Source organism: Rhinoderma darwinii, chromosome 1 (assembly GCF_050947455.1).
Source record: "Rhinoderma darwinii isolate aRhiDar2 chromosome 1, aRhiDar2.hap1, whole genome shotgun sequence".
In the NCBI taxonomy this organism is placed as follows: domain Eukaryota; kingdom Metazoa; phylum Chordata; class Amphibia; order Anura; family Rhinodermatidae; genus Rhinoderma; species Rhinoderma darwinii.
Window position 1 is genome coordinate 536,624,489 of NC_134687.1, and position 24,824 is coordinate 536,649,312.

The 24,824-nt window shown below is 39.9% G+C and overlaps 1 long non-coding RNA gene across 6 annotated transcripts in view; it reads left to right on the forward strand.

Moving 5' to 3' along the window:
- The window catches only part of LOC142660634 (uncharacterized), an 89,216-nt gene that overhangs the window by 1,315 nt on the left and 63,077 nt on the right, over window positions 1–24,824 (forward strand). For 5 of the 6 annotated variants that reach the window (XR_012850548.1, XR_012850547.1, XR_012850544.1 and 2 more), the window contains exons 2-3: window positions 2,877–2,967; window positions 5,481–5,553. This is a non-coding gene — a long non-coding RNA (uncharacterized LOC142660634). The remainder of the gene's footprint in view (window positions 1–2,876; window positions 2,968–5,480; window positions 5,554–24,824) is intronic. The other variant, XR_012850549.1, reaches the window with a different exon arrangement.

Genomic DNA, 24,824 nt, shown 5'->3' on the forward strand with positions numbered 1-24,824 from the left:
CTATCTATCTATCTATCTATCTATCTATCTATCTATCTATCTATCTATCTATCTATCTATCTATCTATCTATCTATCTATCTATCTATCCATCCATCCATCCATCCATCTATCTATCTATCTATCTATCTATCTATCTATCTATCTATCTATCTATCTATCTATCTATCTATCTATCTATCTATCTATCTATCTATCTATCTATCTATCTATCTATCATCTTCACACAGACATATTTCAGCACCGTGTAATATAGATAGCAGGACACTAGATGGATCAGTGGGATGTATGTTGCTCTATAAGAGAAGAGGACCCAGATAAGTTGAAGCAGTGAGATCACTCAGTAATGAGGCCACCGCTCGCCTGCATTGTATTATTGGCCACCTAATGCAAAGATCAATGCAAGTCCGTGTATGTGTGTGATAATGTCACTTGTAGAGGGAGATACACAGACAGGAATGACAGGGGACCTCATGCTGACCATGTCCCCTTCTCCTCATTGTCTCCATGAACTATATGGGGTATTAGGAGATGTCAGCTCCTACATGTGCTGCTTCACCACAGTAAACTTTCCCAGGCACTCCCATGCACTGTGCATCCAGGAACAACAATGCTATACATAGACTGTTCTATATTATTACACTAATCCCACACAGTCTTGTAAATACTACTAGTGTACATACTAATGATTGTGTAACAAGCATGCATAAAGTCAGCTCAGTATACTTACATGATATTGTAACTACTCAGCCAATGCCAAGACAAGGCAGAAGTGCCCCAGTAATAAGTCTATATACCTAATGTATGGTTTATACTATTTTCAGCACATCTTTATAGAGTCAACTCAGCGCAATCATATTACATTGTAACTACATAGCAATGCTGCTGGAACTTGTTATAATTACCTAGTAATAATAATAAATATATATATATATATATATACATACTGTAGAGGAAAATCATGCAAAAAATACTCTTGCACTTTGTGGACAAGTTTACAGTGGGATGATCGTCCATCTATTGAGACACACCACATTAGGTATACAAACACCAGGATTGATATATAATTTGTTGCACTGATGTCCTATAAACGCATGCTCCCCATATGCATTATTATTAAATAAGGTTATATACAGCAATGTTTGGATTTTTGTTTTAATTTTCACTTTTATAAAAACTATTCACATTAATATTGTTAAATTCAAGAATTCTAAAGTGAAATAAACAGCATATGAATGTACAAGACACCATGTATAATTTCCATTCATAAGACAGCCACAACTTTTTTCCTTATTCCCTCCCCATGTTTAATAAAATCTGACGTTTATTATCAGCACAAGTATACAATAATGTGACTATGCTAACTTAATATTAAATTAAAGTGAAATTAACACAAATACTCCCTGGGGATAAGATACAGCTAAACATAAAAATACTGAGGGAAAAAAAAGGAACCTGCAGAATATTCTACATTTCGGTGTTTTCTAGTTCACATGGAGAATACAGTAAAATTTTAATTAAATATGCTGGACATGTGTTGAGCAAATGGAAATTCTACAATAACAGAGAACTTGGAACTAATATTTTTTTAAAAAATATTGCTCGGTTATTATATTTCTCAATTTTGCCATTAGAAAATCCTTTAAAAGTTGAGGAAAATATTGATTCATTTGTTTGATGCGATCTTTTCATGAGTCCTTTAATAATTACATGTAATAAGTGTTTATGTAGATATATACTGGTTTGTGTATTACGGTGAATCCGATATCTATCTATCTATCTATCTATCTATCTATCTATCTATCTATCTATCTATCTATCTATCTATCTATCTATCTATCTATCTATCTCTCTCTCTCTCTCTCTCTCTCTCTCTCTCTCTCTCTCTATCTATCTATCTATCTATCTATCTATCTATCTATCTATCTATCTATCTATCTATCTATCTATCTATCTATCTATCTATCTATCTATCTATCTATCTATCATCTATCTATCTATTTTTTCATATGTATCTATTTATCTAGATTCTAGAAAGTGAGTCACATTGTTGTTAGTTTATGCATAAATATTTATTGTTCTCTTAAACATGAAGAAAACATGCACAGTTCACTTTTGCGGATCCTTTGCTGAAACTTTCATCTAAATTAAATGCAATATCTCAATTAAGCAGATTTCCACAAATTGTTGCAGAGCAAGTGCAGCGATTTTCCTCTCTATGGTTCCATACAATAAATATACCTCTGCTTTGTGTGGAGTGGTATTCTCTCTCTATGGGGGGAGGAAAGTGTGGCTAATTTACCAGAACCAGTGAGCTCCTAAACAGCTTGATGTGTCCCAACAGATCTCTGAACAAAACCCCCAGATCTGACACAGCTTCCAGCCACTGAGTGCCACTGTTATGTGTGTGTGAAAGTTGTGGTGTTAACCCTTAAGCTGGACGCTGCAAGGGTGACATGGAGAGGTCTATTGTAAGATCTCTGGGCTATTCTAAGCTCAGGTTGGTGTGAAAGAGACGAGAAGGTCACTTGAATTCTCCTTTCAAGTACTCCAATTTTCTCTCTGGATCAGCAGCTCTGAATAGACACCATCTAATCGCCCTTAATAGAAGAAAAAAGTCTGCAGCCCACTAAAATGCCCCATTCTCTGCACGCCGCAAAAGCATCTACATTGTGAAATGACAATGTGCTTTACTAAAATAGGCTCTAAATAGCAAATAGTTTATTGTTGTTATTGCCGTTATTTGTAGGACACTTATCGGAATAATAAAAATAATAAAATGTGAATTTTGCAGGACTTGCACATAGCACAGAAAACTCCACAAGACAAGAATGACTGCTCTGGGTAGGGGAAACTAATGCTGATTTTCTTTTGTAGGTTCACAAGTTGATGGTAAAGTCCACACAGAGGCTGTAGGGTTTGTCCAGGGAAGCTGTAAATTCCTGGAAAAGTTTACTTTGCTACTAAGGTGACAAACTAATCCTTTCAAACAAAATCTATTCTGTGTCTAGTTTTTCAATCGTCTGACTTAATGAAAGGTAGTATTATATATAGATCTGATATGTATTGTCTTAGCGAGGAAAATCAGACACAGAACATTCTTGTACTTTTTATGCGAGTTTAGAGTGAAATGATCATCCATCTATTGACTCACATCATTTTGGGCATATAAACACCAGACTCTTCTGTGCAGGATTGATATATCATTCGTTTCTCTGATCTCCTGTAAACATATGCTCCTCCAGGGCATTATTATTAATAGGGAATATATATATACATATATACACACCCACACACCATCATGCAGGATATATATATATATATATATATATATATATATATATATATATATATATATATATATATATATATATATATATATATATATATATATATATATATATATATATATATAGTTAATACTAATGGTGATGCGATGGGCACTGATCTAGCCCCGCTTGTGTTCTTATAGTAGTAGTCCAAGACTTCCACTTATTTGTTCCATGTGATTCAGACCACACTGTAGATTTCATAAATCATTATTTATAATCTCACGGGTTTTATATATTAATCTGTGGTCCATTTATACGGCGGAAGTACATAGGAAACCCCGGCAAGTACTCTTCTTAATACGCTTGTGACATATTTTTCATGTTTTTTCCTATACCTATTTCTTATAATTGATTTGTTCCGACCACAAAGTACATTTTCGAGATATTATTAACCTAAATTTGCCTATTATGTTTGCTCACTTTTCAGTATTTAATACTAGTAACTGTTATTGAGAGGTCCAGAATCGTCAGGGCAGCACATAACTTTGTAACATTTCTCTTCTACTTTATATCCTTTTTGTTTATTTAAAAGCACAAATTAGCCTCAAAGTAACTAGTTGGGAGTAGTAGTTTAGCAAGACTAATTGGAGACAATGGAGATAAAATGACTTTTCCAATTAACTGCTGGTTGGAGTTTAGTTAGAAGGACTGTCAACCCTGGCGATGGGTAATTGCTTTATTGCTCACTAAACTATCATCCACTTAGAACATATGTGCTAATTATTCTGGCCGGCCTCAGAAATAGACACTACAGATCTATTAGCCCATATAATGTATATGGTGGTTTGAGGCAGGGAATCCATCATACCGCTAGGAGAGAAATTCAAGCCTAAAAGACACTGAACATATGATATACCTCTAGGACAAAAGACTAGAGGCAGACATTGCCCAACAGAGGCTTCTCTCACATCTTATATGGATATTATTATGTGAATGCAGGAATTAATCTGCAGGTTAAACAGCACATTGATCTAGAAGTTAAGCCTAGAATTCATATAATGTAAGCTAATTATTAATCATGGGGAAGAGAGTTACAGGGTCCCCAGCGCAGAGGCAAGCCAATGGTTAAACCTAGTTCTGTAATAAGGCAGAGGTGAGTGCTGTGACTGTCTCTGGTCACTCTGAAGTGACTCTTCTGTATAGATAAACACTTACATTCCATGAAAACATGAGATTTTGCAGAGGGTGCTGCTGATGTAATAACAATCACACTGGTGTATCCACAGCCTGTCTCTTAAGTCAAAGCTCTCATCACCTTAATGTACTGGAAGGAGTCCCCTAGTTCGCTGCCTGCCACATGGCAATACAGATGCACCTCTTTCACACCCATATGATTTGCAGACAGACAGGTGCAGATACCTCAGGTGTCTATAGAAAGAAAGAGAAGCATATTGTCAATTAGTGGGATCAGATTATTCTGTGTTACATTCTAGATGCAGCATTTTACTCCAGATGTATCCAGACTCATGTTTTATTGCAGTTTAGAGCAGATGAAATCCTAAATGTGATAGGGAATCTGTTTTGTACCCCAACTGTCAGTTTGCTATTGATGCATGAACTTTAATATCATTGTGCCATTGCTGAAAGACCCCTAATGTCAGTGTGTCATTGATGCATGCCCCCAATATCTGTTATCCATTAATGCAAAACAACTAATATTATTCAACCATTGCTAAAGAAAATTGTACTGCATGTGAGGCTTTGGTGTAGCACCCCTAATATCAGTGTACTTCCAGTATAGGATCTAAAATGTCAGCGTGCTATGACTCAGAGCCAAATTCTAAATGGGCAGTTGTGTTCAAATGGCCCAAACAAATGGTTTGGAATAGCACATATTCCATATTTTATAATAAGTGAATCCCAAGAACAGATTCTGAGGCTCCAATCCAGACCTAAAGCACAATTTCTGTGGTTATTTATATTCTATAAAAATAGATGAATGGGAAATAAAGTGACAACAAAAGGATGACAAGGAGTATCAGAATTCTTCTTGCCATTGTTAGTGCATCAGCTATATTTTCTGTAGGGCTGCATGTATAGTGGCATATAACAATACACAGTATACTGCAAAATAGAAGCATAAATTGAGACCAGAACATAAAATGTGACCTATGTGTTCATTTTTTGCTGTTTATTTTTTCTTTTACAGGTCTATCAGATCAGGAGATCCCTGGTGATGATCCATTCTGTCCCTTTGAATGAGCTGACAATATCTATATATGGTAAGAGAACCTTCTACATATTGTCTGTAAAATAAGGGTTACATAAGAGAACACAGTCGCTCCTTCTCTAAACACTGTGGCCTGCAGTTGTGATCAGCTAATATAAGATACTTTTACTACTTTGGCGCATTCACACTAAGGGCTCATTCCCACCTGCGTATGAAAATATGGTTTAAATATGGATGCGCAATACATTTTTTTACAATTTGTTCCATTTTTGATTTTGTATTGTATTGTTTTTTTTTTCCGTATTATGTTTCCAGTTGTAAGTTTTTCATCCACGTTTGTTAAGTTTTTTGTTAAAAGAGTAACTATTTTTTTGCTGGCTTTTCAATTCTGTGTAATGTTGAAGAAATACGGATGATAAAAAAATGGAACAAATAAGCATATGTGAACTATGTAAACACGGAACATATGTTTTTATATTCAACCCATTCACTTCTATGGGCTAAAAACAGTACCCCTACGGGTCCATTGGATCTCGCTGCCTATAAAAAAAAAGTATTAAAAGTGCACAAAAAAAGGTGCATTTAAAAAATAGAAATATGAATAAAATTACTTAAATGATTGGCAACCTTTTTTAATTAAAAAAAAAAGGAACTAACTAATTTGGACTCATAATACTCAAGTGTGAATGAGCCCTAATGTTGTTTTCTGTTATATTCTCTTTTTTGTGCAACTCATCTGAACTTATTAGACAACTAATGTATACAATACATTTTTTTTGGTATCCTGATAAAATAAAGATCCAGACTAAACTGATACAAACCATTGCAAATAGTTATTTTGTTTTATATTAGATTGTATAAAAAATAAATTGGAACTGCCAAAGGATATTTTTTTTATAAAAAAAAAAAAACAATAAAAAAATAAATAAAAAAATTATATATATATATATATATATATATATATATATATATATATATATTTATATTTTAAAAAAATGGTAGTGTAAACATGGCCATAGCTGTATGACATTCTGCAGCTATGTGCAATACCTAATACGGAGTGACTGTCGAGGTTAAATTCAGCCTTCGCTGGGTTTACATGCTGCGATTTTATGTGCTATATGCATGCAGATTGCGAAAGATTGTATGAGTTTTCTACGTAAATGCCTATAATAACGATAGCAGCTTGTCATCAGGAGGCCAGTCGTTTCTATACTGGGATCTCACCATAATATTGTATCTCTGTGACACAAACTTTTAGAATATAACATAGATTTAATGATGGCAGCAATTATTGTCAATTGAAAAATGATTTTCAATAGACACCATCGAAATAAATCAAAATTTCATGTAAAATGTTAGCATGTGCTCTTTTCTCTTCATATATGGTGATTTTGTATGTATTTTGTTGTAGTCTCTATTTGCTGCCCTCTTTCATACAATATACAGCGTTGGCACTATATAAAAAAAAGCATGATAATAATAATGTAAACTCACCCCCAACTCTTACTCCTGCCTTTTATATTTGCCCTATCCATGAGTGATGAGCAGGTGTTAAAGCTTGTCGTATTCTGGAATTATAGAAGTGGTCTAAAGTGGAATAATAAAATTACTATTAAAACTACAGCCCTTAAAAATGCCTTGGCCATCCTTCGGCGTTACCCTTGGGTCTTTTGCTTTCTCACCAGTGTCCTGCCAGGCACTACCTGCCTTCAGATACCCACAGTGAAGTTTTAGTGCAATTTTTACATCTCAAATCAGGAGTAAATCTTAGGGCACATTCAGACGTGGCGGAATCGCTGTGGAATTCCTCTGCGGACAGTCCGCAGTGGAAATCCTTAGCAGATAGTTTGTCCATTGGTGTCCACACCTTTTTAGTTATCTTCGTACAGACATTGCGGAAAACTCCGCTGCGGTCCATAGGCTGCAGTGCAGAATTTTCCATCCGCAGCATGCACTGTCTGTTGCGGAGAAGAAGCGGAATTTCACAGCGGATTTCAGCCTTTGCAATGCAAATACTGAAATCTGTGGCAAGTCCGCTGTGTTTTCTGCAACGTCTGAATTACCTGTCAAATATGCAAATGTTGGTGCAGATTCGTTGTGTAATTGCCCCAAATCTGCACCAACATTTGCAGCGGAAAAACTCTGCCACGTTTGAACATGCCCAAAGGCTATTACTACATAGGGATGTACTGGAATGCATGCACTGAAGTTCATTTTTCCGTACTACAAGGTTGGATTCACATGCAGCAGAAATTTCTGCCACTGAAAATCCATTCCTTTCATCGGGCTTGCCGAAATCCATGTGCTTGCTGCAGAAAAAACTCCATTCAGATGAATAGAACTGATTTTCAGACGCAGAAATTTAAGCAACTTGTGAATCCCCCCCAACTGTCTCTAAAGAGTTAAAACTGGAATGCTGTGCTACAAAAAGTCCCCATGTAGCCCCGACCTACAGGAAAGATTTATACTAATCTTTTATACTATTCTTAATCTCAAACTGTATCAAAACAGCAGTGTGTGAACACAGCTTTAGACCAATTCACGCAGCGCATTTTGGTGCAAATTTGTTTGATTTTCCAAGCATGAATTTTAGTTTTGTCTTAAAAAAAACCTTATATACAGCACACCCTAGAATGTGTAAGGTTGCTCTTGTGTCAATAAGCTTTAAAGGGGCTGTCTCAAGATGACAACCCCAGGTTAAATGCCCAATTCGGCATATGGACTTCATAAAGTTAGGCCCCTCTCTATGTCTTTTTACTCCCATTTGATTATTAATATTGTGGCATATGTTAAATGGGATCTGTAAACACAATAGGGTGTTCTTAATGAGGGACCGTTCACCCCATCGCTGCTAGGTAAACTATACTTTTCTAATCCGGTCCACACAACCTATCCAGAGATCCCTCGATCTCCCGCTTCTTGCCCTTCTTTCCTCCAATCTTCCCCCCTTTCTTCCCCTTTTGTGGTGGTGTACATCATGGCAATATTAGAATCTTAAATAAAATAAATAAAAAAACCCCCAAAGAGGTATCTTTATTCTTGACGCATCCTTGCATTACATTAATTTTAATGGCTGTCATGTAATACTACATTTCTCCTGAAGTGGGCACTCAGGTTCCCCTGATAACAGGATTTTAAAAAGGGATTGTCTTCATGAGACAACCCCTTTAGTACAGTAATTCTTCTGCATATCGGAAAACATTTTACACTAAAAAGAAGCTTAGTCGGTAAGTTTCTGAAACGTTGTCGTTTTATCAGAAGTTCTTCCTTCACCCAGTATTGTTAAAAGTACATAGTTATTATTATCTTAAAATTGTTTTTAGGGTCACTTGCATTTTTAGTAGGTGAACCCATGCACATTGTGTGTGTTGTGTAAGTCTCCATTTCGCCATGTAGACAAATCAACTGTGGACTTTTCTTTTTTTTAAAACCCGCAGCTGAAATTTGGATTTCTATTGCGAATTGGCCACCAGATCCGCACGTGGATCAGCCCTATTGTAATTCAATGTTAGCGCATTTCCTAAACGTGTGAACATAGCCTTAGCGCATGTTCAGACGTGGCGGAATTCTGCAGACACTGTCCGCATCAATGCCGCACATAATCTGCATTGCAGATTCCGTTGCGCCTTTGCCTAAAATGTGAAGTAAAATGCTGCGGATTAGTCGTTGCGGATTCAGGTGAAGAGTACATCCTGCTGTCTTTTAAAACATTCCATCTCAGTCTGGCTATAGACCTCGAAACATATAGGTCCAGCCAGAATGATGAAATATCCTGTTCGTGAAAGCATTCCGCAACGCAACACACATAACATCTGCGGATTTCATTGCGGAATTTTGCAACTCCATTGAAGTCATTGGAGAAATTACGCCACAAGTAGGCATCAAGTCCGCAACAGCCAGTGTATGCTGCGGACACCAAATTACGCACCGCAGCCTATGGTCCACAGCGGTGTTGTCCGGAACGTATGCACCAAGATAACTAAAAAGGTGTGGAAACCAATGGACAGACTGTCCGCAGCGGAATTCCACAGCAATTCTGCCACGTGTGAACGTGCCCTTAAGGGCACATTCAGATGTGGCGAAATTGCTGTTGAATTGTGCAGCTGTATTTTACATTTGTTTCTATACATTTTTAGTAAACTTAGTTCAGATGTTGCGGAAAAACTGTGCGGAATTTAGGCTGCGGTGCAGATTTAAGGCATGGCCAGACGTGGCGGAATTGCTCTGGAATTCTGCTGCGGACAGTCCGCTGCGGTAATCCGCAGCGGACATATTCTCCATTAGTTTCCACACTTTTTCAGTTAGGTTCGTGCTGACGTGGCGGAAAACTCCGCTGCGGACCATAGGCTGCAGTGCGGAATTTGGTGTCCGCAGCATACACTGGCTGTTGCGGACATGTAGCGGACTTTTTGCGGACTCATTGCGGAATTTCTCCATTGACTTCAATGGAGATTCAAAATTCTGCAATGAAATCCGCAGATGCTATGTGTGTTGCGTTGCGTATTGGTTTTTTCGAACAGGATATTACTTCATTCTGGCTGGACCTATGTATTTCTAGGTCTATAGCCAGACTGAGGCCCCATGCACACAAACGTAAAAACGCCCCTAATCACGGCACGGGCAGACCCATAGAAGTCTATGGTGCTCCCGTAATTACGGATGACTACGTGTGTGCACCCATAATTACGGGAGCGTTGCTAGGTGACGTCAGGAGATAGTCACTGTCCAGGGTGCTGAAAGAGTTAAACGATCGGCAGTAACTGTTTCAGCACCCTGGACAGTGACTACCGATCACAATATAGATCAAAGTGTAAAAAAAATTTAAGTTCATACTTACCGAGAACTTCCTGCTTCTTCCTCGAGTCCGGCCTCCCGGGATGACGTTTCAGTCCAAGTGATGGCTGCAGCCAATCACAGGCCAATCACAGGCTGCAGCGGTCACATGGACTGCCACGTCATCCAGGGAGGTCGGGCTGGATGTTGAAAGAGGGACGCGTCACCAAGACAACGGCCGGGTAAGTATGAATTTCTTTTACTTTTACTAGGGAAAGGGCTGTCCCTTCTCTCTATCCTGCACTGATAGAGACAAGGGAAGTACTTTCACCTCAATACGCAACGGCTAGTCCGCATCAATTTCCTGTACATTTTAGGCAAAGCCACAACAGAATCTGCAACGCAGATTATGTGCAGCATTGATGCGGACAGTGTCGGCAGAAACACGCCAAGTCTGGCCATGCCCTTTCCCTCCGCAGCATGCTCATGACGTTGCGGAGAAGAAGTGGAATTTCACTGCGGATTTCAGCCTTTGCAATGCAAAAACTGAGATCTGTGGGATGTCCGCTGTGATATCTGCAACGTCTGAATTACCTGTCAAATATGCAAATGTTGCTGCAGATTCGTTGCGTAATTGCCCCAAATCTGCACCAACATTTGCAGCGTAAAAATTCCGCCACGTCTGAACATGGCCTAAGACCTGTTTAGGAAAAAGAATAATCTTTATTTATACAACGCCAACATATTCCACAAAGGAATACAAGTAATCATTCAAAGTTGCAAATAATGAGAACAAATTAACATTCCCTGACAGTAAGACAGACGGAGAGATAATCCTGCTCCTAAGAGCTTACAATCGTAAGGAAAATGGTAATGATATGAAAACTCTGGCAGAGCTATAACATTGACACCACAGCATCCTGACTTTACACCCATTTAATTTCTTCCCTTAATAGATGATAAATCGCACTATCCATTTTATTTTCATATGCCCCTCTGGCAGTTGGTTGCCATCTTGATTTGATAAACTCCTTTCTGCTCCAGTGGCTGGAAGTAGTGGCAGCATGTCATGATGCAGATGCCAACCCACTGCAGGGAGGATAATCGACAATAGCACGGTGATAGTAATTGTTATGCACTAGGGACATAATACCTTACCAGGACTGAATGGGTGACAACTGCTGAACACACAAGATGAATGAGAATTTTCCGTTGTCACCCGATGCATCACTGGGCAGTCGCTATGCAACAGTCTAAGCAAATTCTGGTTGAAATTTCACAGTGGAGAGGTACAAGGGAAATTCCACTGTAAGTCAGCTTTCCAATCGATCTACAGTTATAATCCAAAGGAGTATTTTGGATTGAATGCAACTCAGTGCACTCCTATGGACTGCAGTTGTCACTCGACAGTCAAAAAGTGAAAGTTATGCTACAAAACGTCTCCATGTTGCCCCAGACTAAGGGTCCTATTACACGCCCGATATGGGCTGTGAAAAAGATCGCCATTCAACGAGACAGAACGGCGCTCGTCTGCTCTTTTTACAAGGAGCAATTATTGCTTATGTATCGTAGCAATAATTGTAGCAACGATCGTTCATCCCCATATATTTTCATCATGTCGCCAGCACATCTTCCGATTTACACAGGGAGATGTGCTGCCGACAACGATAATATGTACTGCTGCATAAATGAGCAGATCAGCCAATGAACGAGCGTTTGCTTGTTCATTGGCTGTGTGTTGCCCTGTTTACAGTGTGCAATGATCGGAAACGAGCGATCACATGAAATAACTAACCATACAAGCAAACTGACTAGTAACAATATATATATATATATATATATATATATATATATATATATATATTTACATATATATATATATATATATATATATATATATATATATATATATATATATATATATATATATATATATAAAATATATTGTTACTAGTCAGTTTGCTTGTTTGGTTCATATAGTAATATGAAAAAGAATATGTTGTATTGCCTTCATGGAAGACTGAGGAAGGTGAAACAAATAGAAGTGAACTGGGGCGAATTTTGATCTGGAAACCATCGTACCAGTGATGGTTTCCAGATCCATGGAAAGTTTGTGTTTGTTGATACAAATTGGCTTTATTTGGATGAAAATATTGAATTCCCTGTCCTGGACATTATTTCTAGTGCTTTTCAATGCAGAGACAATGCAATGGTGAAAACTACATTTAGGATAGCAAAAACTTCTACAACATACACATGCTAAACTTGGCAAACAAGCATTTTCACATGTGCGTTTTTGTCTCATTTCTTTTTTGTGGTATAGTGATGTCATTTTCCTACTGCACCTCTGTTGCCCGTCTGTGAACCAATCCTTACTGTGCCAAACATCAAAGATAAAATATACATGACTACACTCAAAGATATATTTTTTTTAGTTGCCATCATACTAACTAACATTTTTCCTTGATATGATCATGATATTTGAACATCTTTAATTGCTAACGTTTGACAACTTTTTTGCAGGTGTTGAAGGCTATCACATTTTATATCTCTTATATCCGATAGACATCTCCACATTAGGGCATGCCCCCACGTGGCGGATTTCCTCCGCAACTGTCCGCATCAATGCCGCACCTAATCCGGGTTGCGGATTACGGCTGCGGATCTGCCCAAAATGTGCAGTAAATTGATGCGGACTAGCTGCTGCGGACTGCGGAAAAAGTGCTTCCCTTCTCTCTATCAGTGCAGGATAGAGAGAAGGGACAGCACTTTCCCTAGTGAAAGTAAACTAATTTCATACTTACCGGCCGTTGTCTTCGTGACGCGTCCCTCTTTCGGCATCCAGCCCTACCTCCCTGGATGACGCGGCAGTCCATGTGACCGCTGCAGCCTGTGATTGGCTGCAGCCGTCACTTAGACTGAAACGTCATCCTGGGAAGCTGGACTGGAGACAGAAGCAGGGAGTTCTCGGTAAGTATGAACTTCTATTTTTTTACAGGTTGCTGTATATTGGGATCGGTAGTCACTGTCCAGGGTGCAGAAACAGTTACTGCCGATCGCTTAACTCTTTCAGCACCCTGGACAGTGACTATTTACTGACGTCTCCTAGCAACGCTCCCGTAATTCCGGGAGCCCCATTGACTTCCTCAGTCTGGCTGTAGACCTAGAAATACATAGGTCCAGCCAGAATGAAGAAATGTCATGTCAAAAAAGCAAGACGCATCCGCAGCACACATAACATGTGCATGACAGCTGCGGACTTCATTGCGGAATTTAGAATCTCCATTGAAGTCAATGGAGAAATTCCGCCATGAGTCCGCAACCAGTCCGCCACTGCTCCGCAACAGACATTGCATGCTGCGGACACCAAATTCCGCACTGCAGCCTATGCTCCGCAGCGGAATTTTACGCATCGTCTAAACGAACACTTCTAAATTTAAGTGGAAGTCAATGGAGAAACGGCTCCGCTGCGGATTAACGCTGCGGAGTGTCCGCAGCGGAATTCAAGTGAAATTCCGTCACGTGTGAACCCAGCCTAACAGTCCTTTTCCCCATGCAACTTAACAAATTCTCTTTCTACAAACTAAATTTATACCAAGAAGTTAGAAAGTTCTATTTTTGTTTTAAACAGTATAATAAATTTTTTCTCAAACTGCTCATTTTGGTGGACGTGTAATTCTCTAGCGTTGCATTAGACACTATAAACATGGGAGTCAATGAATAATTATTGATATATATTTAAAATACGTGATATGGTCTAGAAGAATGTAGTTAAACATTTATACAATGGGGAGAATAAATTCTAATGGTTTTTATGTTTTTTTTTCTTTAGCAGTAAACCACATGCAAACAGAGTGATAAAATATTCCTTAAAGTAATAATACTAAGAACAATGATGATAATAATAATAATAATAATAATAATAATAATAATCTACCTTTCTCATTCTCTCTTATAAATGAGTGTAAATGCGTTTTTGGACCTATTTTCCGATGATGGAATAGAACAGAAACAATTATAGATATTGTTCTTTTGACTATAATTAGAATTATTTAAGTGCACTAATACGGAATGACAAGCCGCTATGCGATTGTGGATTCTGCAGAAAGAAATAATTTTACATTAATGTACATACATTGTTGAGGGATAAATCACTGGTGCTTCTATTAATTTTGTTGTCTGAGTGCTTCTCAAGAAAAGGAATAATACATTTCAATTTGACTGGATGTTTTTCAATACAAAAAAAAAAAAGGGAAAAGGCTAATGGACGTCCAGAGACGGAAATGAATAAAATATGAGAACATGGAAATGCTCACACATATTGTAAATGGGAACATAATTCAGAATCAAAGGATATGATGACGAATAAAAACCAATTGGCCCATATAAACTTCAAGGCTTGCTTACAATCACAGAGAGGTCACAATGCTAGTGCACACATGCGGCATACAGATGTAACAATGGGATGCAGTAGTTAAAGCCACATTCTAGCAATAAATCTACAATAGCGCGTGTCTTGAAGGAAAACGATAGCAGTTATTGTCATATGCATACATGACATCTAGATGAATATACATATGTGTCCCTCCCTCCCACATATTTATTGGCTGTTAGTAGTTATAATACTAAACACATAAGTTCATAAATAATCTTTACATTCCTTGTTATCTTGGCTTCTTTACTGCAAATGATGACATGTACTGTATGTATACATGGATAGTCCATCCCCTACTGTGAGAATACAGATGTACAAGGCAGATAACTACCATAAGGCCATGTTCAGACTTGGCGGAATTTTTCCGCTGCAAATGTTGGTGCAGATTTGGGGCAATTACGCAGCGAATTTGCAGCAACATTTGCATATTTGACAGGTAATTCAGACGTTGCAGATATCACAGCGGACTTGCCACAGATTTCAGTTTGTGCATTGCAAAGGCTGAAATCTGCAGTGAAATTTCCGCTTCTTCTCCGCAACGTCATGAGCATGCTGCGGAGGGAAAATTCCGCACCGCAGCCTTATTTCCACACAGTTATTTTCTGCAACGTCTGAACTAAGTTTCCTAAAAATGTATAGAAACCAATGTAAAAAACGGCTGCTGCAGAATTCCACTGCGGACTGTCCGCAGCGGAATTCAACAGCAATTCCGCCACGTGTGAATGTGCCCTTACTGACCTTAGATGGGAAGATTTGCCCTGATCTGACCCGCATTCTCAATCATTGTTGATATGTATTGTAGACATGTTTTTTCCCTTCTGACAGTTGAGTAAATGGACTGATCATAGGGCTTAATCACTAACAACTCAGTAAAAGTCGCTACACGTTCTACACTTGTTCTGATTGGTGTTTTGGTACCATACACATAAAAATTATTGTAAGAAATTTTCTTTATTGATCAGATTGGTAATAATTATCATTCCTTCTATGGCTATCCTATTATTTATACTGCATATCCACTACATCTAAAATTTCGGGCACATGCCTAAGGGCATGACCAGACGTGGCAGAATTGCTCTGGAATTCCGCTGCAGACAGTCCGCTGCGGAAATCCGCAGCGTACACGTTTCTCCATTGCTTTCCACAGCTTTTTAGTGAGGTTCGTGCACACGTGGTGGAAAACTCCGCTGCGGACCATAGGCTGCGGTGCGGAATTTGGTGTCCGCAGCATACACTGGTTGTTGCGGACGTGTAGCGGACTTGTTGCGGACTCATTGCGGAATTTCTCCATTGACTTTAATGGAGAGTCAAAATTCTGCAATGAAGTCCGCTGATGTTATGTGTGTTGCGTTGCGTATTGGTTTTACGAACAAGACATTTCTTCATTCTGGCTGGACCTATGTATTTCTAGGTCTACAGCCAGACTGAGGCCCCATGCACACTAACGTAAAAACGCCCGTTATTACGGCACGGGCAGGCCCATAGAAGTCAATGGGGCTCCCGTAATTACGGGTGACTACGTGTGTGCACCCATAATTACGGGAGCGTTGCTAGGCGACGTCAGTAAATGGTCACTATCCAGGGTGCTGAAAGAGTTAAACGATCGGCAGTAACTGCTTCAGCACCCTGGACAGTGACTTCCGATCACAATATACATCAACCTGTAAAAAAAATAGATGTTCATACTTACCGAGAACTCCCTGCTTCTTCCTCCAGTCTGGCGTCCCGGGATGACTTTTCAGTCCAAGTGACGGCTGCAGCCACTCACAGGCCAATCACAGGCTGCAGTGGTCACATGGACTGCCGTGTCATCCAGGGAGGTCGGGCTGGATGTCGAAAGAGGGACGCGTCACCAAGACAACGGCCGGGTAAGTATGAATTTCTTTTACTTTTACTAGTGAAAGTGCTGTCCCTTCTCTCTATCCTGCACTGGTAGAGAGAAGGGAAGCCCTCTTCACCTGAATACGCAACGGCTAGTCCGCATCAATTTAATGCCCATTTTAGGCAAAGCCGCAACAGAATCTGCAACGCAGATTATGTGCGGCATTGATGCGGACAGTGGCGGAAGAAATACGCCACGTCTGGTCATGCCCTTACGATTTACTCAAGCCCAGGTTCAGTTTGGTAGCAGCCTATTTTCCATATGAAAAATACAGCTTTAGGCATAAACAATATGGTTCATTTTTTTGTAGCATGCTGAGTGCTGTTTTATTTAATCTTTTCGCTGCCAGGAATTTCTGGACGTTTTGCACTTTTGACACCTGGATCAATTTTTACTCTTTTAAAAAAAATACATATAAAACCTGAATAATAAAATTAAAAATTCATACTAAACTCCTATACCCATATATTTCCTTAAAGTTACACCTAAAACATTGTCAAAATACCAAAATACCACTCAGCACTTTACGCACACTGGCGCCTCCATACAATTTAGCTTCAAAGTGTAGTTTTATATATTTATATATTTATTTATATTTTTAAATATGCATTATGTTTGTTGCTCAAAGTCTGAACTAAGAAGATAATTAGACACACAGCACCTCCTAAAAAAGCAAGATCAACATGTGCAGAGTTCATACATACCACTTATGCCTTTGTCTACATTAAAAAATCTTTACAAAATCACCAGAACTGAAGAAAGCAAATATTTGGTTTTAAGCTAGAATTTTTAAATAGGTAACAACATATAGAAAACAAGCACCTTTGAAACACGTTGAAAATGAGTGCACCCCACATACTATATATTTCTTCAAAGCTAACAACCTTAGGCCATGTTCAGATGTGGCAGAATTTTTTTGCTGCAAATGTTGCTGCAGATTTGGGGCAATTACGCAACGAATCTTCAGCAACATTTGCATATTTGACAGGTAATTCAGACGTTGCAGATATCACAGCGGACTTGCCACAGATTTCAGTTTTTGAATTGCAAAGGCTGAAATCCGCAGTGACATTCCGCTTCTTCTCCGCAACGTCATGAGCATGCTGCGGAGGGAAAATTCTGCACAGCAGCCTGATTTCCGCACAGTTATTTTCTGCAACGTCTGAACTAAGTTTCCTAAAAATGTATAAAAAGAAATGTAAAAAACGGCTGCTGCAGAATTCCACTGCGGACTGTCCGCAGCGGAATTCAACAGCAATTCCGCCACGTCTCAATGTGCCCAAAGAGTGCAGTTGTCTGGATTCACATGCGGCAGATTTTGTTGCTGAAGTTTTTGCGACTGAAAATAAGTTCCCTTCATCTGAATTGGGTTGTTTTTGTAGCAAGCACATGGATTTCTGCAAGTTTTATTCAGATAAATAGAACAGATTTTTAGTAGTAAACATTTTTTTGCAACAAAATCTGTTGTGTGGGACTGCACCCTTAACGTGACTACCTTCATTTAACTTTGTGACAAATATAAATATTAAAAAAAATTATACCTGAAACCTTTCATTTGCACCAAAAACATGCATTCAAGTAGAGGCTTATACACAAAAACAATGTGAAAATAATAGATTACAGGTAACTGGTTGCCGGCACAGGACGAGAATACTCGTCCTCAGCGGTGGTCACTTGGCACATTAGGATGAGTGTTCTCGACCTGTGTGACAGCCAGTGTCTCCGCACTATGATGAGCAGGGCAACGGCTGTAACAGCTGTAAGGGCATGTTCAGACGTGGCGGAATTGCTGCAGACACTATCCTCATCAATGCCGCACATAATCCGCGTGGCGGATTCCGTTGCGGATTTGGCGAAAATGTTAGTTGCGGATTCAGGTTCGGATCACACCCTGCTCTTTTCCAAACATTCCATCCCAGTCTGGGTATAGACCTCGACACACATAGGTGCAGCCTTGGTCCCGTGTGTTGCGCTCACTATACCCTGCACTGGAGGTGTCCCACAATTCGGGACGGTTATGTACCTGAAAAACAAATAGACAGTGCATATTGAAGTTTGATTTGTACTTATGAATAATGTTATATATGTTAGATGTTTATCTTTGTTATAATGTTTACATACTGCAGATACTGCTATTCAGACATCATACATACAAGTAAACTAGTGAAAACATGACATAAACATGTAAAGTTACTTACAGGGTTAATAAGAGTGGACACTTCCATATCCATTCGCCTATATATGACCATAGTAAAAGCTCTGTGTTCCTGTAAGCCTGGAAGCCGACTCTTCCTCATCAGAATGATGAAATATCCTGTTCCTGAATGAAATCCACAATGCAACACACCGCAAATTCGCAACACACATTACATCTGCGGATTTCATTGGGTAATTTTGAAACTCCATTGAAGTCAATGGGGAAATTCTGCAACAAGTCCGCAACAGACGGTCTGAAAATTCTGCACCGCAGCCTATGTTCCGCAGTGGAGTTTTCCGCAACGTCTGCACGAAGTTAACTAAAAAGGTTGTTGAAACCAATGGACAAACTGTCTGCTGTGGATTTCCACTGCGGACTGTCCGCAGCGGAATTCCACAGCAATTCCGCCACGTCTGAATGTGCCCTAATACACAGCTGCAGCACCGCTCTAACGGCGGAGAGAAGAGAAACCAATTCAGGGGAAAATTAGAAGGGAGATGCCCCTTTGATCACGTCACAGGAAATCCTTGTGACGCGATCGATGGCTATACCTGGAATGGGCAGACAGCCCAGGGTCCATTGAAGGACCCCAGGGCTATCTGACCATATTCCCTGTTGTTAGGGCATACGGAGTTATGCCCTAACAACAGCCTGTGTACAATGAGTACACAGGGTAATGTTCTGGCATATAAATATATGCCAGTACATTAAAGTAAAAAATCTAAATCAATATGAATAATCCCTCTCTGGGATTAAAAAAAACTAGAAATACACATTTTTTACAATAAATAAAGTTTTCAAAATAAAAGTCCCAAAACAATAAATAATATATGCATATTTCGTATCGCCATGTTCATAACAACCCGTACAATAAATGTATAACGTTATTTATGATGATTGGTGTATGGTGTTAAAAAAAATAGGAAAACTACAGCGGAACTCAAAATAAAAATTTCTATAAATTAAACGATAATGTAAATGTACCAAAAAATGGTACCTACATAAAGTACAACTCGTCCAGCAAAAAACAAAGTCTCATACAGCTACGTCGGACAAATAATGAAGAAGTTATGAGCGCCGGGATGCAAAGAGGGAAGTGTAAAAAAATAGTTCGGTCCTCAAGGCCAAAATTGGCCTGGTCCTTAAGGGGTTAAGGTGTATAATACTTGTATATACCATAAGCATCTACATCAACAAGAGCTTGTGCTCTCAAAAATGCTGAAACAGAGGCCATGCAATATTCGGCCTTATATCTACAAATGTGAGAAAAATATATAGTGCACACCACAAACAGCTACTATGCTACCTAAATTAATTGTTTTTGAGAAAGCACACAGCATGTTGTGTATAAAAATACAACTTTACAATTTATTTGCACAACTACCTTCACGCAACTTTGCATTAAACAGCGATTTTAATGAGGAATTGCACAAAAATTAATCTTTGCGACTAAAACACTCACTGAAGCAAACCCCTTATGCGAACAAAATATACTTTGCAAAAAAACGGTAAGATTTAAGGAGTTCATACATTCCACCAAGATCTACGTTCGCTGTTGAGTGGGATAAAGAAACGCAGGAAAACACCCTATTTTCGCATGCAAATTAAATTGGGAATTATATATGTATATACTTTCCCATCCCCCTATATAAATTCTAACCCTAATCAATAATCGCAAATCCCTAAACCTAGTATAATGCATTAACTAATACCGATTCTTTTGGTAATGACTTTTTATGACGACAGTCAGTGGGTGAAAATGTATTTTCTGAAATATGTTCCATCGGTCAGAAATGTATTAGATGTTTTACTCTAGCGATAATCGTTAGTACTATTTCTGTAGCATGTGACCAGTACTACTAGAAGCATTTAGCTGATTTTACGCTAAAGATCATTTACAGACAGCATAAGGACAGTGTCCAATTTATGGATGTATGTGTGTGGTGCGAGTGTTTGGTGTGATTTACTTGACGCCACAATCTGGACGCTGGTAAAGACCTGGGTCGTGAAATCAATAAACAGCCTAATTAGTTGCATAGGGGTAATTAGATGTTCTGAAAAAAGCCCCCATATATGTGACAGTCGAAGATGCGCGAACCGATTCGGCACGAATCGACTTCGGTCCGAATTTCCCAAAAGTATCAGATTCACAGAAATACAAAACTTTGGGGGGTTGTGGCGCACAAATTGTTAAAATGGCGACCGCCATTTTGCAGATTATAGAAAAAAGGAGATAAAAATAAATAAAAAATTCCATACTCACCACCTCCGCTGGTCTTGCTTAGAGACGTGTCCCTAGGGACATAGTTTTGTTCCTTGCGACCGCTGCAGCCTGTGATTGGCTGCAGCGATCACATGGGGCAGCTACGTCATCTCACCTGATGGCTGGGACGCTTGGTGTATCAGTGTGTTTGGAGCAACTTTACAAATACTTTTTATAAAAAATTTGTTTGACTTTTTTAAATACAGCTTCTGTGTATTCTCTATGCAGAGCAGCTGTATCTAGCGCTATTCACTGAATTGTCAGTCCTTTTGTCAGTTTTTTTCTGGGGACTCACAAAGTATTGTTAGCAATTCATGCACGTTATTATAGAATAACTTAGACTTCGTTCACATCTGCGTCAGGGCTCCGCTCCGACGTTCCGTTGTCTCCATTGTGCAAGGTTTCCGTCGTTTCTGTCAACTATGGTATTGATTCTGTCAAAACGACGGAACCCTTGCGTAACTCAGACAAACGGAAACCATTGGCAACGGATCCGTCACCATTGAAATCAATGGTGATGGAAGCGGAAACCTATGGTTTCCGCTTGTGTCAGTCAGGGCTCCATTCCGATGCAGATGTTAACATAGCCTTATCTGTCCAGGTGTATACTGTGTTTTATAAACATTTCATTGTACACATTTCATACACTTTAATATAGGATATAATAGTGGTTCATGTGTATATTACATATTATATAAACCATTGGGACATAAACTGGGAAGGGTATGATAGGTGTATGTGTCTTGCTGCTTTTTATGTGATTTTAAATTGATGAATTAAGAAAAGTGTTACTTTTATATTTATAAATGTGTGCTGTATTTGTTTTCATATAGGCACTTTGTTAGCCTGTGATTGGCTGCAGCGGTCACATGGGACAGCTACGTCTTGATGTAGTGTTGTCGCATGTGATCACTGCAGTGGATCACAGGCTGCAGCGATAACATGGGACAAAACTACACCATGGCATTGTTGTCCCATGTGACAGCTGCAGCTTGTGATTGGCAGCCACGTCCTATCACCTGCCTGCAGGGACGGGTCGCTACGGAAGACCAGGGGAGGTGGTGAGCATGTTTTTTTTAAAATTTATGTGGAATGACAAGTGCCCCAATTGCCTTGTTTGACTCTCAGAGTCTAACAGGGCTATCATGGGACTTGTGTTTCGTGGTGAATTCATTTGGACCAAAACAAATTTCAGGTCCGATTCGATAGAATTGGCCCAGAAACTAATTTCAGGAAATTTGCTCATCTCTAGTGACAATCACAGAGCAAATAAGCTTTTTGATTGATAAGGAGGGGTTTAGAACAACCAGGGACAGATCCTCCGCCTCTACCTGCAAGCTGTCAGCATGTTCCCTGCTGACCCTCCACTGCTCCTTCACACTGGCTGAAGTGGGATTAGCTACTCTCTGCAACTTTGACCCCTGCCTGCTTTAGCTTGCGCTAGATTGTGACTATTTTTCTTCGCTTTAATACAAGACCAAGATCATAGCTCTAGCCGCGATCCAGCCTGAGCAACGGGAGGTACCTTTGTAGCACGGACATATCAGATATGTCTTTGGCTACTGGAGTGCATCTATAGTGCTTTAATGAGTATTACTTTAAAGTGGTACCGTTAAAAATCACTAGTATTTACTACTTTACATGATTATTGCTTTCCCCATTATCAGGTATTGATGAGGTCTACGAGGTATACGACCAAGTAATCAATTTGGGACATTTAGCTACTCTTGGTAATCAAAACAATTTCTAAGCACAAATTTGTACCAACAAGTAAAAAACTTATCACCAGTGATTTTAGTAGAATGATGACATTACTAAAATTTGCCTGTGTAGTTTAGACCTGTAAAGCAAACATGTAATGGACATGCTACTAAATCTGATGGCATGTTATAGAGCAGGAGGAACCAATCAGTTTGATAGTCCACTGGGTGGTCTAACACAGTGATTGACAGCAGGGGCTTAACTAGGAAAGACTGGGCCCCATAGTAAACTAATGACTTGGGCCCCCCTAGGTGCCACACGCAGCCCCCCTTATAGACAGTGCCCCCTGTAGATTGTGCCATACAGCCCTCTGTAGACAGTGCTATACAGCCCCCTGTAGGGAATGTCACACCTCACTTGTAGTTAGCGTCCCACCTCCCCCTGTAGATATCGCCATAAAGCCCCCTGTAGATAGCGCCATACATTTCCCCCTGTATATAGTACCACAGAGCCCCCCTCCCTTGTATATAGGGCCAAACAGCCCCCTGTAGATTCTGCCACACACAGACCCCTGTAGATTGCGCCACACATAGCCCCCTGTAGATTGCACCACACAGCCCTCATCACTTGTAAATAGTGCCATGCAGCCCCCTAAGTAGATAGTGTCACACAACCCCCCTTAGTAGTGCCACACAGCCCCACTTGTATATAATGCCACACAGCCCTCCCCTTGTATATAGCGCCAAACAGTCCCCCCTTGTATATAGTGCCACACAGCCCCCCCTTGGATATCGTGCCACACAGCCCCCTCCCTTGTAGATAGTGCCACACATCCCCCTGTAGATAGCACCAGACACAGACCCCTGTAGGTTGCGCCACACACAGACCCCTGTAGATTGCGCCACACAGCCCTTCCCCTTGTAAAGTGCATAAAGCCCCCCTTAGTAGTGCCACATAGCCCTCCTTGTATATAGTGCCACACAGCCCCCCTTGTACATAGTGCCACCCAGCGTCCCCTTGTATATACTGCCACCCTGCTCCCCCTTGTAGATAGTGCTCCCCTGCTCCCCTTGTATATAGTGCCACCCTGCTCCCGCTTATATATAGTACCACCCTGCTCCCCCTTTTATATAATGCCACCCTTCTCCCCCTTGTATATAATGCCACCCTGCTCCCCCCTTGTATATAGTGCCACCCTGCTCCCCCATGTATATAGTGCCACCCTGCTTCCCCACTTGTATATAATGCCACCCTGCTCCCCCATTGTATATAGTGCCACCCTGCTCCCCCATTGTATATAGTGCCACCCTGATTCCCCCTTGTATATAGTGCCACCCTGCTCCCCCCTGGTATATAGTGCCACCCTGCTTCCCCACTTGTATATAATGCCACCCTGCTCCCCCGTTGTATATAATGCCACCCTGCTCCCCCTTGTATATAATGCCACCCTGCTCCCCCCCTTGTATATAGTGCCACCCTGCTCCCCCACTTGTATATAATGCCACCCTGCTCCCCCCATAGTATATAGTGCCACCCTGCTCCCCTATGTATATTGCCACACAGTCCCCCCCCAAATAAATATATTGTACTTACCTTGCCCAGGACGGAGCGCTTCACATCCTCCGTGCGGGATGCATGCACAGACCAACGTGATGCAGTGATGTCATCACGCAGGCCTGCACAGGGACTCTTTCCAGCATAGTTACGGCTGCTACAGCGGTAGTTAGGCCACTTATTGACAGTCTTCCCTGTATGAGCATTCATACACAGATATGTGTCAATCACATAGTGAGACTAGACTTCAATGAGGTTATATAAACACACTTTGAATTGTATTGATTAAAAAGCTATAGTCCAATTTAATAACACAACTGGGACTATAGCTTTTTAATCAATACAATTAAAAGTGAGTTTTAGCCTCTTTATTTCTAACAAATGTCCTTCAGTTTTTAGTGAATATATGCATAGTGAGACTACCTACTTTACCCTTAAACCCAGAGGGAGCAGGAATTTAAATATATGAATCATAGGTTATACTGAAGCTGTTCGTGCCCTAATAACCCAGTACA